At 37.8% G+C, this 12214-nt stretch overlaps 1 long non-coding RNA gene across 1 annotated transcript; it reads right to left on the bottom strand.

The window, feature by feature from the left end:
• Positions 1-2234: 2234 nt before the first annotated feature.
• On the bottom strand, positions 2235-2870 carry LOC108441112. The gene is made up of 2 exons (XR_001858906.2): positions 2782-2870; positions 2235-2515 (listed from the first exon to the last, which is right to left on the bottom strand). It is a non-coding gene; the product is annotated as an uncharacterized LOC108441112 (long non-coding RNA).
• Between the last annotated feature and the right edge of the window lie 9344 nt (positions 2871-12214).

Below are 12214 nucleotides of genomic sequence, written 5' to 3'. Positions count from 1 at the left end.
GGTACCGATCTGGACAGGACATTGGATCCCACAACTGTCAAGAGGATTGGCTTAATATCACACATAGCAAAGAAGTGCATCTTGCTTAATTGGAATCAACAAAGGCCTCCAACACTCAGTCTGTTCAAAAAAACGATGAATGAAACATTGCAATTGGAACAACTTACTTACTGCTTGAAAGATAAAGGAGACATTTTTCAGAAAATATGGGAACCACTTATGGACCTCTGACTGTTTTATGTAGCCGCCACCGTCTGTTGTGATTGAGTAGTTACAGGATATGTATTGTGACCATTATTTATTTATTTTATATGTATGTGTATCTATTATTATTATTATTATTATTATTTTCTTTTTTTCTAAATTCTATTATATTTGATGGGATTTTTGTTATGAAAAAACATAAATATGGTAAAAAAGAATTATTTAAAAAATGGCTCTTTAAAGTCTCCTAAATTATAGTATGCTATGTAAAATGCCACCACCAGATGACAGTATTGTCAAACTCTAATCTACAGCATGAAAACTCAGCAAAAGTTGAGCAAAAGTAAATAACACATGCTTATATACACAAACAGTACTGTCCAGAAGTTTGGAAGATGTCATATTAATAATTGGTGTTATTTTACAAATATATAATTACAACTAAATCTTGTTAAACGGTAAATAATATATTAATTTTTTTCCAACAAATCCTTGATAGGTTATCTGCCTCAAGATTTGATCTCGAGGCATTATAGATGTTAATTTTATTATTATTTGTTTTACAGCTTTCTAAATTTTTATGGAATCAACTCCAGGTCTGTTCATCACTCTGGACTCATATAACATCTCTTAATTTTTACACTTTCATACAAATCAGCTGAAACCTAAACATCTGTAGGATGCTAGCAATCATCTTATACAGGTACATGCAGCATTGGTCATTTTTAATAATCTAAATGAAATCATAAATGAAAACAGCGAATCTTGTGAATCTTGTGAAACTGTTCAAAGGTTTCAGGAACAAAGTGTCTGATAGGCCAGGTTGTTGACAAACATGCAAATGTCACTAATGTGAAGACAACTTTGGTCTTTCCCAACATGGCTCCACAAGCACACAGGCCTGTTCTGGATGTTCCAGCCAAGTGATGACTCTTACTACAACTATATAAGTCTCATTGTCATCATTGTGATTTAGGCTCAACAAAAAAGCCTGCAGTGGCATTCAAAACAGCACTGGAGAAGACCCTGTTCTTTCCATCATGCTAATCACTCTTATTAGCTAACATGTTTTCACTACAGGTCAGTTCTGATTTCAGGACATTTTTATCACTCTAAATTCTGGTAGCAAACATCTTGATACCTGATCATTTCAACATGTGCCTCCAGAGCAGAATCAGCTCTGCACATCATGACCCACTCATCTCTCACATACTTACTATCTTCCCTTACACACTCTTAAGTAACACATATGTGTAGTTAGTCAGATGCACATGAGCTTCCAGAAAGTGAAGGACCATACAGCCGCCAGTGTTTTCAAATAGTGTAAAAAAATACACCAACAGTGACCAACGTGGACAGCATTTCCAAAGACACAGACTGATTTGGCTTTGGATGCTAGGAAATGCTATAAGCAGTAGTATCCATCAATAATAGTATAACCAATGTATTTTATAAAATTCTACAGCCAATGCTAAACCCAGGTCTGTTAGAACACACTATAACCAATATATGTCAGTAAATGCCACAAATAATGCTAAACCAGTGTAGAAAATGCCAACAAATGCTAAACCAATGTGTGCTAGAATGCTAAAACCTATGCTAATGCTAAACCATTGTAGAGTAGAAAATACCTCATCTAACACAACGCTTAGTAGAAATGCTATCAATGTTATTTTTTATTTCATAAAACAGAGAGTAACCAGTTCTAAACCAATATACAGGTTATCAGTTCAATGAAAGCAGTAAGGACTGGAACTGAAAACCATTTTATGAAGCTTATTATTTAATAAAGTACTTACACTATATACAACCAATGCTATCTTCTTAGCTAACATGATAAAGATGGTATGAATACCTACTAACTGTACTATTCGCAGTTCCAAAAGGGCTAAAACAACATCAAATACTACCCTGTTTTAAAAAAAAAAAATAGTAGAAGACATTGTAACAGTAGAAGAACCCTTTTTTGGTGCTTCTAAGGATCTATATAAAACCATCTACAGCACATTCTCCATCAATCTGAACAACTATTTCACCAAGCAAAACACCTTTTATTCATTCTTACGACCCAATCTAGGGTCAGGCCGTAACAGAAAATGAGAGTGGGCTCTCTCCAGACCTGCTGCCAGACCAAACACCAGACACCACTTAAACCAGAAAACGGGAGGTTTATGTTCTTCAAAAGCTGGTCTGGTCTGGACAGGTGTTCTTCCAAGTGAAGTCACAGGGGAGAGTGCCCTAAACATCTCCGAGATGGTGGCTCTCCCAAGAGTGTGGTCATCAGTGCGCCCTCGTGTGGACAATCACAAACCTGCACATCATAGGAAAACACAAGGTAAAACACAGAGGCCAGAAAATTACTTAAGACTGGGAGTCGTAACATCATGCAAAGGGTTCTTAGAGTGTTCTTGGTTCTAAAAAGAACCACTGAAGAATCTTTCAGAGTTTACTATGTTGATAGGCATATGATTTACATTTTAGCCAACATTAAAGTGGACCAAGAATGTACAGTTTCACACTAAGCACATAATTAGTGAGTTTAATGTTAGTGAAGTCATTTCTCTGATTTCTATTCACCTCCCTCTGAGCTAAAGCCAGAGTGCTGTAAAACATTTAAGGAGGGTCTACACTGGTTTGAACAGCACCACAGACATCCACGCTAGGCCTTATCTCTGACATCATAAACTGGTGACCTAAATTAGTCTTGAAAATGAACAACACCTGTTTAACCTTTCATCACCGCACTTCCAACTGCTGCCATGGAGCAGTGTCCAGCTGCTGGAGTCAGACAACAGCACACTGACCACCATTGCCTACTTTTGAAATAGAAAGCTAATGATTCTGTTTATGTTGACAACATTAGTGCCATCCAGACATAACAGTTGTTGAAGTGGTTTAGTTTGATAAAAAGATGCTATGATTCATTCGGTCATTGAAAATTGATTGTTTTCTTGCTGTGATGCAACGTCATCTTTGCTCCCCAGCAATGAAACTCACACGTTGTCTGTTCTGGCGCAGGCCAACAGCTTGACCATCATGTGACTTGAGATATATGGCAGCTGTTTTGATAGTGAGTCTGACAGGGATGGCATGAGTCAGAGTTAGCACAAAGGTACACGATGCTCCCAGGCCAAAATAGCCATAAAGTAAGATATATGTCTTAGAGGTTTCTAGTTTTTTGTAATTCTATCAACCTGTTCTTGAAGAGGGTGTGGGGAGGGGGGCAGTCTCTCTGCAGTAAGGTAGCTCTTTCCAAGAGCTATAAAAAAAAGACGCCTAACCTTTGCAAGGCAGCTGCTGTCACAGTCACGAGGTCTCACTCCAGCCTAAACTTAGAGAGACGGAAACATGCAAGTGCAGCCGTAGCTGTGCACCCTTCAAACCTGAGGGAAATGTGCCAAGCTTGCTTCTTCAAGCTGGAGTTGCAGACACAGACAGCAGCATACTTCAGCCTAGAGGGCAGATGGATTTTCAATGGAGAATCACCATTAAGGGTGTAATTTAGCCCTCTGCTTTGACTAGGCCTTATCTGTGTCTGAAAAATAGCACCACAGGGGCCTGCTCTGTGGTTTTAAAGGAACACTCCAACCTAATCTCTAGCTACTGCATCTGCAGCATACGGTTCATAACCACAGACAGTAATTTTGACACGTTTCCCTGTACTTAGTAAAAGAACAGAAGAGCCGTTGGCATAAAATGTACATATAATAGAAGCTAATGCGCAGTTCTGTCCAAATTATTGTCTGTGGTTTTTGACTGGATGCTACAGATGCAGCGGATAGGGATTAGCTTGAAAGCTGCTTCACCAAAAAGTGCTACCATGGCAGTCGAAGGAAGCTAATCAGTGGCCTGTTATTCACTTCTTTAATTTCCAGTCAAAAGTAGAAGTTAGATAGATAGATCTATAATCTGCTTGCATAAGGAAGAGGAAAGACAAAGGAAATTGAGTGAAAACTGGGGTGAAGCAATGGTTAAAGGTCTCAAAGCATGCAAAACTGGAATTTCCTCCTCCAGAAGCTCATTACACAGAACTACACAGAGTGCAGATACGAGACAGTGTGAAACGAGTGCAGAATATAAACCCTAATCAATACACTACACAATAAAAGCTCCAGACAATAAATGCACAGAACAATAAATATCCATGACACACGGCACAAAACAATATACAGCAATCGAAGGCCTTTAGCAGTGTTCACATATTAATATTTAAAGGATTTGTTTCATTTTCTGATTAATATGTTTTCTGTTTTATTCCCGATGCTGCAAAATGTATAACTTGTGCTTCATGGCAGTTTTTACTGAGAGCTAAATAAGTGTGTCCTTTGCCACATTAGTATTTCTGGGGTAAGTAATGGAGTAAACAGCAGGGGACTGTTGTTTGGCCCCCTTTATGGCTTTTTTAACTCTTTGACCATTGAGTGGGCTGGATGTGTTGCTGTAGTAGGTAAGTGATAAAGGAGATGACGACGCCATGTAACAGCAACCCTGAAGTAATGTGGGAACGAACCGTTTAAGTTTCAGTGTGGGAGTCCCGGAAGAGAGCTGTGTGGTCACCGTGTGCTCCGTAAAAAGCACTGGGGGATCACATGTGCTCTGTAAAAAGCAGCGGGGGTCACCATGTGCTCACATGGGTGATATACAGTAAGAGGACTAAGGAGGAAATGAATACTACACTTGAGAATGTACTGTAACTGACCAGTGTAACTGACCAACATGTCACTGGTCCTATGGACATTTTAGGGTGACTCACATGAGAAGGGAATAAGAGAATTAAAGGTTGATACTTCGAGTAAGAGAGAAATGCAATGCTCTTTACAGCTTAGTGTCTTGAAATAATGACTTATTGTCCTCAAATATTGACTTAGTATCTTGAAATAATGACTTCTTTTCTCAAAATATTCTCGGAAGTTATTATTTTGGGATGGTAACCCAATATTATGAGATGAGTCATTATTTTGACATGTCAATTTTGCAAGATACTAAGTCATGTTTTCAATGTAGTACATTTATATTTTGAAGAAATAAGTCATTATTTTAACATAATAAGCCACCATTTCAAGTAAAGTCATTATTTTAAGATATTAAGTCAATATCTTGACATGCTGCTACCAGAAACTACAGTGCCCTGCTGGTGACATCCCGAACAATTATAAATAATGCGCCAGATTAATGTGTGGGAATGAGGTCTTAATGCGTGGTGACTTAGTAAGGTGTAGGAATGAGATAATTAAGTTGTGGTCACAACTTAATAAGGTGTGTGATGAGATCCTGCCTTATTAAGCAAGCTTAATTATCTTATTTCCATGCCTTAATAAGTCGTGACCACGCATTAAGATCTTGTTCCCATGCCTTACTAAGTCATGGCCACAACTTAATTATCTCATTTCTAGATTTTACTAAGGTGTGGCCATGGTTTTATTCATACAGCGATGTCACAAGCAGGGTTTCATAAGAAACAGACAACAAGAAAAAAATATAGACAATTTGTTTTCTCTGCATCTGGTGGCAGTGGGCTTCCATATTTTCCATTTCTCTGGATTTCTATAAAAAAGCAAAACACGACTTTTATTATTTAAATCAACTTTAAATCTTCTTCTTTCGGCTGCTCCCTTTAGGGGTCGCCACAGCGGATCATTTAAATCGACTAATAAAACCCAACAAAGTTTAGGTGATTTGACAAGACGACACAAAAAAATTGTTTTTCTGAAGTAGAATTGTTCTGACTGTTCATATTTTATTAATTTATTCGCAACTTCCATCAGTTATCTGTCAAAGAACAGCAACTACCACAGTAAAGAAAACAAAAAAAAACTTTGGCCCAGAACACACTGAATTTGGATATCGCTGCTGTCAGAACAAAACCTTATATCTCCATTTTTGTGATTTTTCCGTTTTGGACTTAATTTGAAAGTATCTGTGGTCCTTTATATTGTGTGTAAATTTCATGATGAATGGACCAACAGAAATGACCCAAAATGACTTGGAAAAAAGTCTGGTTCCACTGACTTACATTAAAAGTAAATTGTTTTATTTGGAGATACGAGGTTTTGATCCGAAATCAGCGAGATGTATTTGACATTCATGTCTGTGAATTTGCTTTTCTTGTGCTTCCAAACAAACCTTGGCATCACCACGGCATCAATCAGCCTGGGATCAAAATCTTGTTGGTAGTAAGGTGAATGGGCAGGCTTCTAATATTTTTGCATAACATTATACTTAATTTTAAAGGCCAGTTAGATTATGAGGTTCCCACATAGTCTTACAAAACTAATTACCTAACTGGGTCCAGCTCCTATGACTAGATAAATTTTTTTCTGCATTAGCATGTCCATCGCTGACTTAAGTTAATAAGCCATACAGAAAAAAAGGGGTAGCACCACAAACCAGGAATGAGATATATTTAACAAGATACATGTAGACTACTTAAGTTCAAGCTTGAGAGATTGCTACTTTTCTGAATGTTTTAATGAAGTATTGATTATTGAATTATTTAATTATTACATTGCAGCAATTTTCATTTAGTTCCTAATATCTTTTGTACATTTACTGTCATTTTGTTGATGACAGCTGTGCAGATGTTGCTGTAAAAGTATTGTCATACTTTTGTAAAAGTATTATCATACTTTTCTGCATTTTTATACTCCGCATGTTGGAGCTTCAGCATTTAATTTTAGACAAAAATCATCCAAAAAATACAGACTAACCAACTTCAGTTCCAGTGCTGATAGAGCTCTTGCATGCTAGGAAGTTCCCCTGCAGTTCTATAGGGAACAGTGCAGTGGTTTTTGGATCATATATTTTTTCATATCTCTTTGCTACGTTTACATTTATGGCATTTGGCAGACGCTCAACTTACAGTTTGATCATTTTACACAGGTAGGCGAAGGTGGTGTTAGGAGTCTTACCCAAAGACTCTTATTGGCGTAGTATAGGGTGTTTACCCAGGTGGGGATTGAACCCCAGTCTACAGCATAGAATGCTGAGGTGTTAACCACTACACTAACCAACCACATGCTACATGGCCAGAAACAGTTTCTTTTATATATTTTTAGCTAGCTACAACCTAAGCTCACTTTTTCCTTTTCCTTTAGGAACCTGAAGGCTTCATATGTGTACATTGTATGCTTGTTCCTCATTATAAGCCTTCCTGTTTCAGCCTCAGCTTCTTTTTTCACATACACATCACATGGTGAGGACTGGCTCCAGAAGCTCATTAAGATGTGAGTATTTCAAGGAAAAATAGAAACATGACCTGTGAGAAATTCCAGTTTTTAAAAATAAAGCCAGTTTAGACGCTATCAGCCTTATATAAAGTGGTCAAATATAATTGTTGCCATAAGTCAACAGCATGCAACTGTGAATAGCATATTGCACTTTTGTAAATTACAAGTTAAATTTGTTCAGCCATAAAGTAATTATCACACTTTTCTGTTTTTTTATGTATGTATGAACATTACACACAACCATGTCTGGATGATGTTGTCATAAAGCAACATCGGCAGTGAACACCATAGTGCACTGCCAAATCCAGCGAGTTAAATTTATTTCATACTAAATTATTATCATACTTTTCTGCATTTTTTTATGCGTATATGGCCATTACACACAACCATATCTGGACAATAAATGTTGGACTACTACTATATGTATTGCAGATTGCAGTTTCATTGTCCCACGCTGTTGCTATCTGTTTTTAAAAAAATGAGGGTGGCTTTAGGCTAAATTCCAGATTTTTTAGTCAAATGTGTACAGATTGGATCTGATTACCTTAGAAGTGCTGTCTTTCTGATTACCTTAGAAGTGCTCTTTCTCTGAATATAAACTGGTGTCCCGTGTGTTCACTCTAAAATTGTGAACTAAATGGAAGCTTAAACCTGATCCATACCGGGACTTTGAGACCCTGCCTGATTAGGCCTGACAGGTACTGCTTAATTTAAAGCCTGAACCCCTGCGCATGCACAGAGACAAATTATCACAGGCATAGTTTTACAGAACGTTGCTTTGGTACTAGAGCACTTGTTGACATAAATGTCATGTTGGGACAAACAGTTTTTGCAACTCACTCATCATCATTTATCAGTCCAGGAAATTTACAGATTTGTGCAAGAAATGTTGGTGTTGTGCAAGAAATATTGGCCGACCCTGGGCCGAAACTTGATATTCTGTTGGGCCCTTTTGGGCTCGGGTCACGTAACAGCCCTCTAATTCACCCTAACATGTTACCTCTTCTAGTATGTCTGCTTACTTGAAATAGGTCTAGTTCCCCGTTTGATACTACAGGTCTGTACATTCAGGGACAGCTCTGACCTTTTGGGGCCCTAAGCAGTATTTTTTGGGGCCCTCATCTTGCTAGCTGATGAACTGTAAAAACAAAAAGGTAGATCATTTACACTTATTCCTCACTTTCTGTGTATTTCCGATGATTGGATGCTCATTTGGCATTCTAATAGATCCCATCCATCCATCAATCCATTTTCTAAGCCGCTTCTCCGTCAGGGTCGCGCTGGAGCCTATCCCAGCAGTCATCGGGCGGAAGGCAGGATACACCCTGGACAGGTCGCCAGGCCATCACAGGGCAGACAGACAGACAGTCAGTCAGTCACTCACACCTAGGGGCAATTTAGCATGTCCAATTGGCCTGACTGCATGTCTTTGGATTGTGGGAGGAAACCAAAGGAAACCCACACAGACACAGGGAGAACATGCAAACTCCAAACAGAGAGGACCTCGGTCACCCAGCCAGGGAATCGAACCCAGGCCCTCCTTGCTGTGAGGCAACAGCGCTACCCACCACGCCACCGTGCTGCGTTCTAATAGATTGCAATTTAAAATAATTCAAATGAAAAACCTCAGCTTTCTCAATCCAAGTTTGATCTAACCCTGGTTAACAGTGGTGACAGCATTACTTTTTTTACTATTATAAAAGCTTTACTTTCTATATATTTAGGTAGTATGATACAGTATGACTTTTTCCTTCTTTGGTGACTCCTCATGTTTCACACAAGTGGGTGTTTGCCATAAGCATCACGTTTTCATCTGCATATGCACAAGGATTAACCATTAGTCTTAGATTAATTTCAGCCTGAGTATCTAAACCTGGATTAGTCTAATGGGGCCAGATGCGCTCTAATAATGAGGATGTCTGGGGAAAACAATCAGAAATTTTGGACTGAATGTGGATGGTAATGAAAACTTATTGGGGTGAGAAATTTTTAAACCAATCCAACAACTCATGAAGGCAGAGCGCAAAGTAGGGGGTGATAACACACTCGTCAATATTGTCCGATGAACGACAAGCCTGATGTTAGCCCATGGATGTGAGTTACCATTGTTTATTACATTTTGTGAAGCTATAACTCTGTCAGAAAGACTAAGTTGAACCTGCATCATTAGACAGACCTCAAATCAACAACAGCTTGTTGTCCAACTACAAACAAAATACACAACATTAACAACACAGAAAACCTGCCTTTGTTTATAAGCTTTTTCCTCTTCATCTTCTCTCATTTTTCTCCATGAAAATGCTTTGCTTTTTTCTCTCACTTAAGCATCATAGAGAACATAATGGTGTAGTAATAATACAGAAGTTGTCAGTGGAACCCGGTGGCCGTGGAGCCCTAAGCAGCTGCTACTGCTGATTATTAGGTAAAGTGGGCACTTCCATATATTAAGTAGTTGAATTCAAAGCATTTTTGTATTTTGCAAAAGAAAAGGAAATAGATATATACAGTGTATGTGTGTGTTATATAGAATATGAAGCAGTTACTTATTACCTCATGCAGTTAACCTCTGAGTATCAGTTTCCCGTAGGCCTTCTGTACTTATCATGACTGGCAGCTTGTAAAAGCACAGCATGTGAGGATGTCTCCCACACAGAGGTAAGATTTCAGGCTGCTGCTGGAATTTCCATTTTAGTGATGCACCGTGACCCTTAACATAGTTGCAGCCTTTTCTATTCAGCGTGCAGATTCAACAGTAAATGGAACTTAACTCACAATTTCTTGTCTTCAGTCTTGGAGCGTCTGAAAGCGTATGAATAATTGTCCAAGTATTGAACTATATTCTTTTTAATTGAGTTACAACAGCTACCGTTTTTATTAGGCAACACACCAACTATCTGGCGTAGTTCTCACATTTGTGTGTTCTTACAGATTGACACATTCCTTTCACTTTGGTGGGGTGATATGTGATTTGCTACATCAAATCAGTCACTGTTAAAGGGGCCAGTTTTTCAAAATTTCTGCTTAATTATATTAAGATGTAAGTAGATTCATTCAGAATGGTTTGATGCAAAATACTCTGTTCTAGAAAACCAACCACAATTGTTTACAGTGTTAGTAATAGGAACCTGTCTCTTTGATTAAGTTATGCAGAAATCTTTAAGAAATTGATGAGATTCCTCTTTAAATGCTTTCAATTTGAACTTTAATGGTCTATGATTTGTCTTGGAATGCAATGATATGAGCAGAACAGTTAGGCTTTATACCTTAGTTAAACGTCTGATTCCGAAGCTAGATATAGTTATATTTAATGAGAAGAGATCTTCAATCAGGCAGGAACATCTTTGATGATACTCGAGAATGGATGGATGAAGGCCTCTTGTGAATGAGATTCAAAGAGGTGTTTTGGAGGTGTGGTCCTCCTCTAATGACATAAACAGCTCTAAAAATGCAGGGTGTTAACATAGAAGAAAGGTGCACAAGCTTTATACTTCAATTCAGAATGCTTTGCCTTTTTGCCTCATATCTTGGAAAACCTTGGATTTTTAAAAAAAATAAAATAGTTCTAGTTGCAAAACAGCCCAATTTTTAATACAAATGCTTTTGTGATGTTACAAAACCAGTGCATTTACATATATCCACCTATTCAGCCTACCACAGTTTAGCTCCACCTGTTCAAGTTATAAATTGAAGTTATTAGTAGTTTTTTTTTTTAATAAAGCAAAACACCAATAAAAACAGAGGACATTTACATACAATTGGAACACACTTCCATCAAATTAGATTATTTTTTGATGTTATATGTGAAAATAAGCTAACAGGTCCTCTACAGGGACTGATCATCACATTTACTTATATACACAGGCTTTAGCAGAGCTCAGTAATACTGAGATTAATAACTGATCACATTGATTTATCAGTCTACTCAGGCTTTAGCAGCGCTCACTAATATTGAGGTTAATAACTGATCATCACATTGATTTATCAGTCTACTCAGGCTTTAGCAAAGCTGAGTACATTTGAGGGGTGCCCACATGTACAGCTGCAACTCTTTATCAGTCTTAAAGATACCGTCACAAAAAACACTTTAATTGCACGGGAGAGGTTGGAAAATGGTCATGTAAAAATTAATGATGACTGTTTTGGTATATAAAACCACATAAGTGTGATAGGTGGACATCAGAAGAAAAAAAATCAAACACAAAAAATGTAGAATATGAGCCCTTTAAAAATGCCTTGGCATCAGGCCTTTGTTTTTAACTCATATAACTCACTGGCCAAAGTGGAAAAGCCTTTGTCTAGCATGGTAAAAATATATAACAGCATATTAACATATTAATATAAAGTCCAGTAAGAAGCCATTGAAAAGTTCTTTTTATAGACTAAAGTGATGCACTGCTTTGGAGCCTTTGATTACTGCCCAAGAAGAACATGTCGTTGGGAATGTGATGCACATGACCTGTGAGTCAACAGCACACTAAAATGAATATTTACAGCTGACTGTGTTTCAGCATGCTCTGCAGAAGCTGTTTTCAGGCAACGCATTTAAACAACATTAAGTATAATTAGCAGTTTTCGGTTTACTGATAATGCTGGATTTAATAACATAAACTAATTGAATGGCCAAGGTTAACTAATTAATTGTGTTTTAATTTAAAGTGGGATAACAGCCCCTACTATCCGTTGAATGCAAAAGCCAATAACTAACGCATTTAATCCAGTGGTGTGCCAACTGCATCACAATCAAGTGTTTCTAAACAGTTCTAATTGTGCGAACATCACACTGG

This window comes from Pygocentrus nattereri, chromosome 28, assembly GCF_015220715.1.
Source record: "Pygocentrus nattereri isolate fPygNat1 chromosome 28, fPygNat1.pri, whole genome shotgun sequence".
Lineage (NCBI taxonomy): Eukaryota > Metazoa > Chordata > Actinopteri > Characiformes > Serrasalmidae > Pygocentrus > Pygocentrus nattereri.
This window is presented reverse-complemented; position numbering and strand designations above follow the sequence as displayed.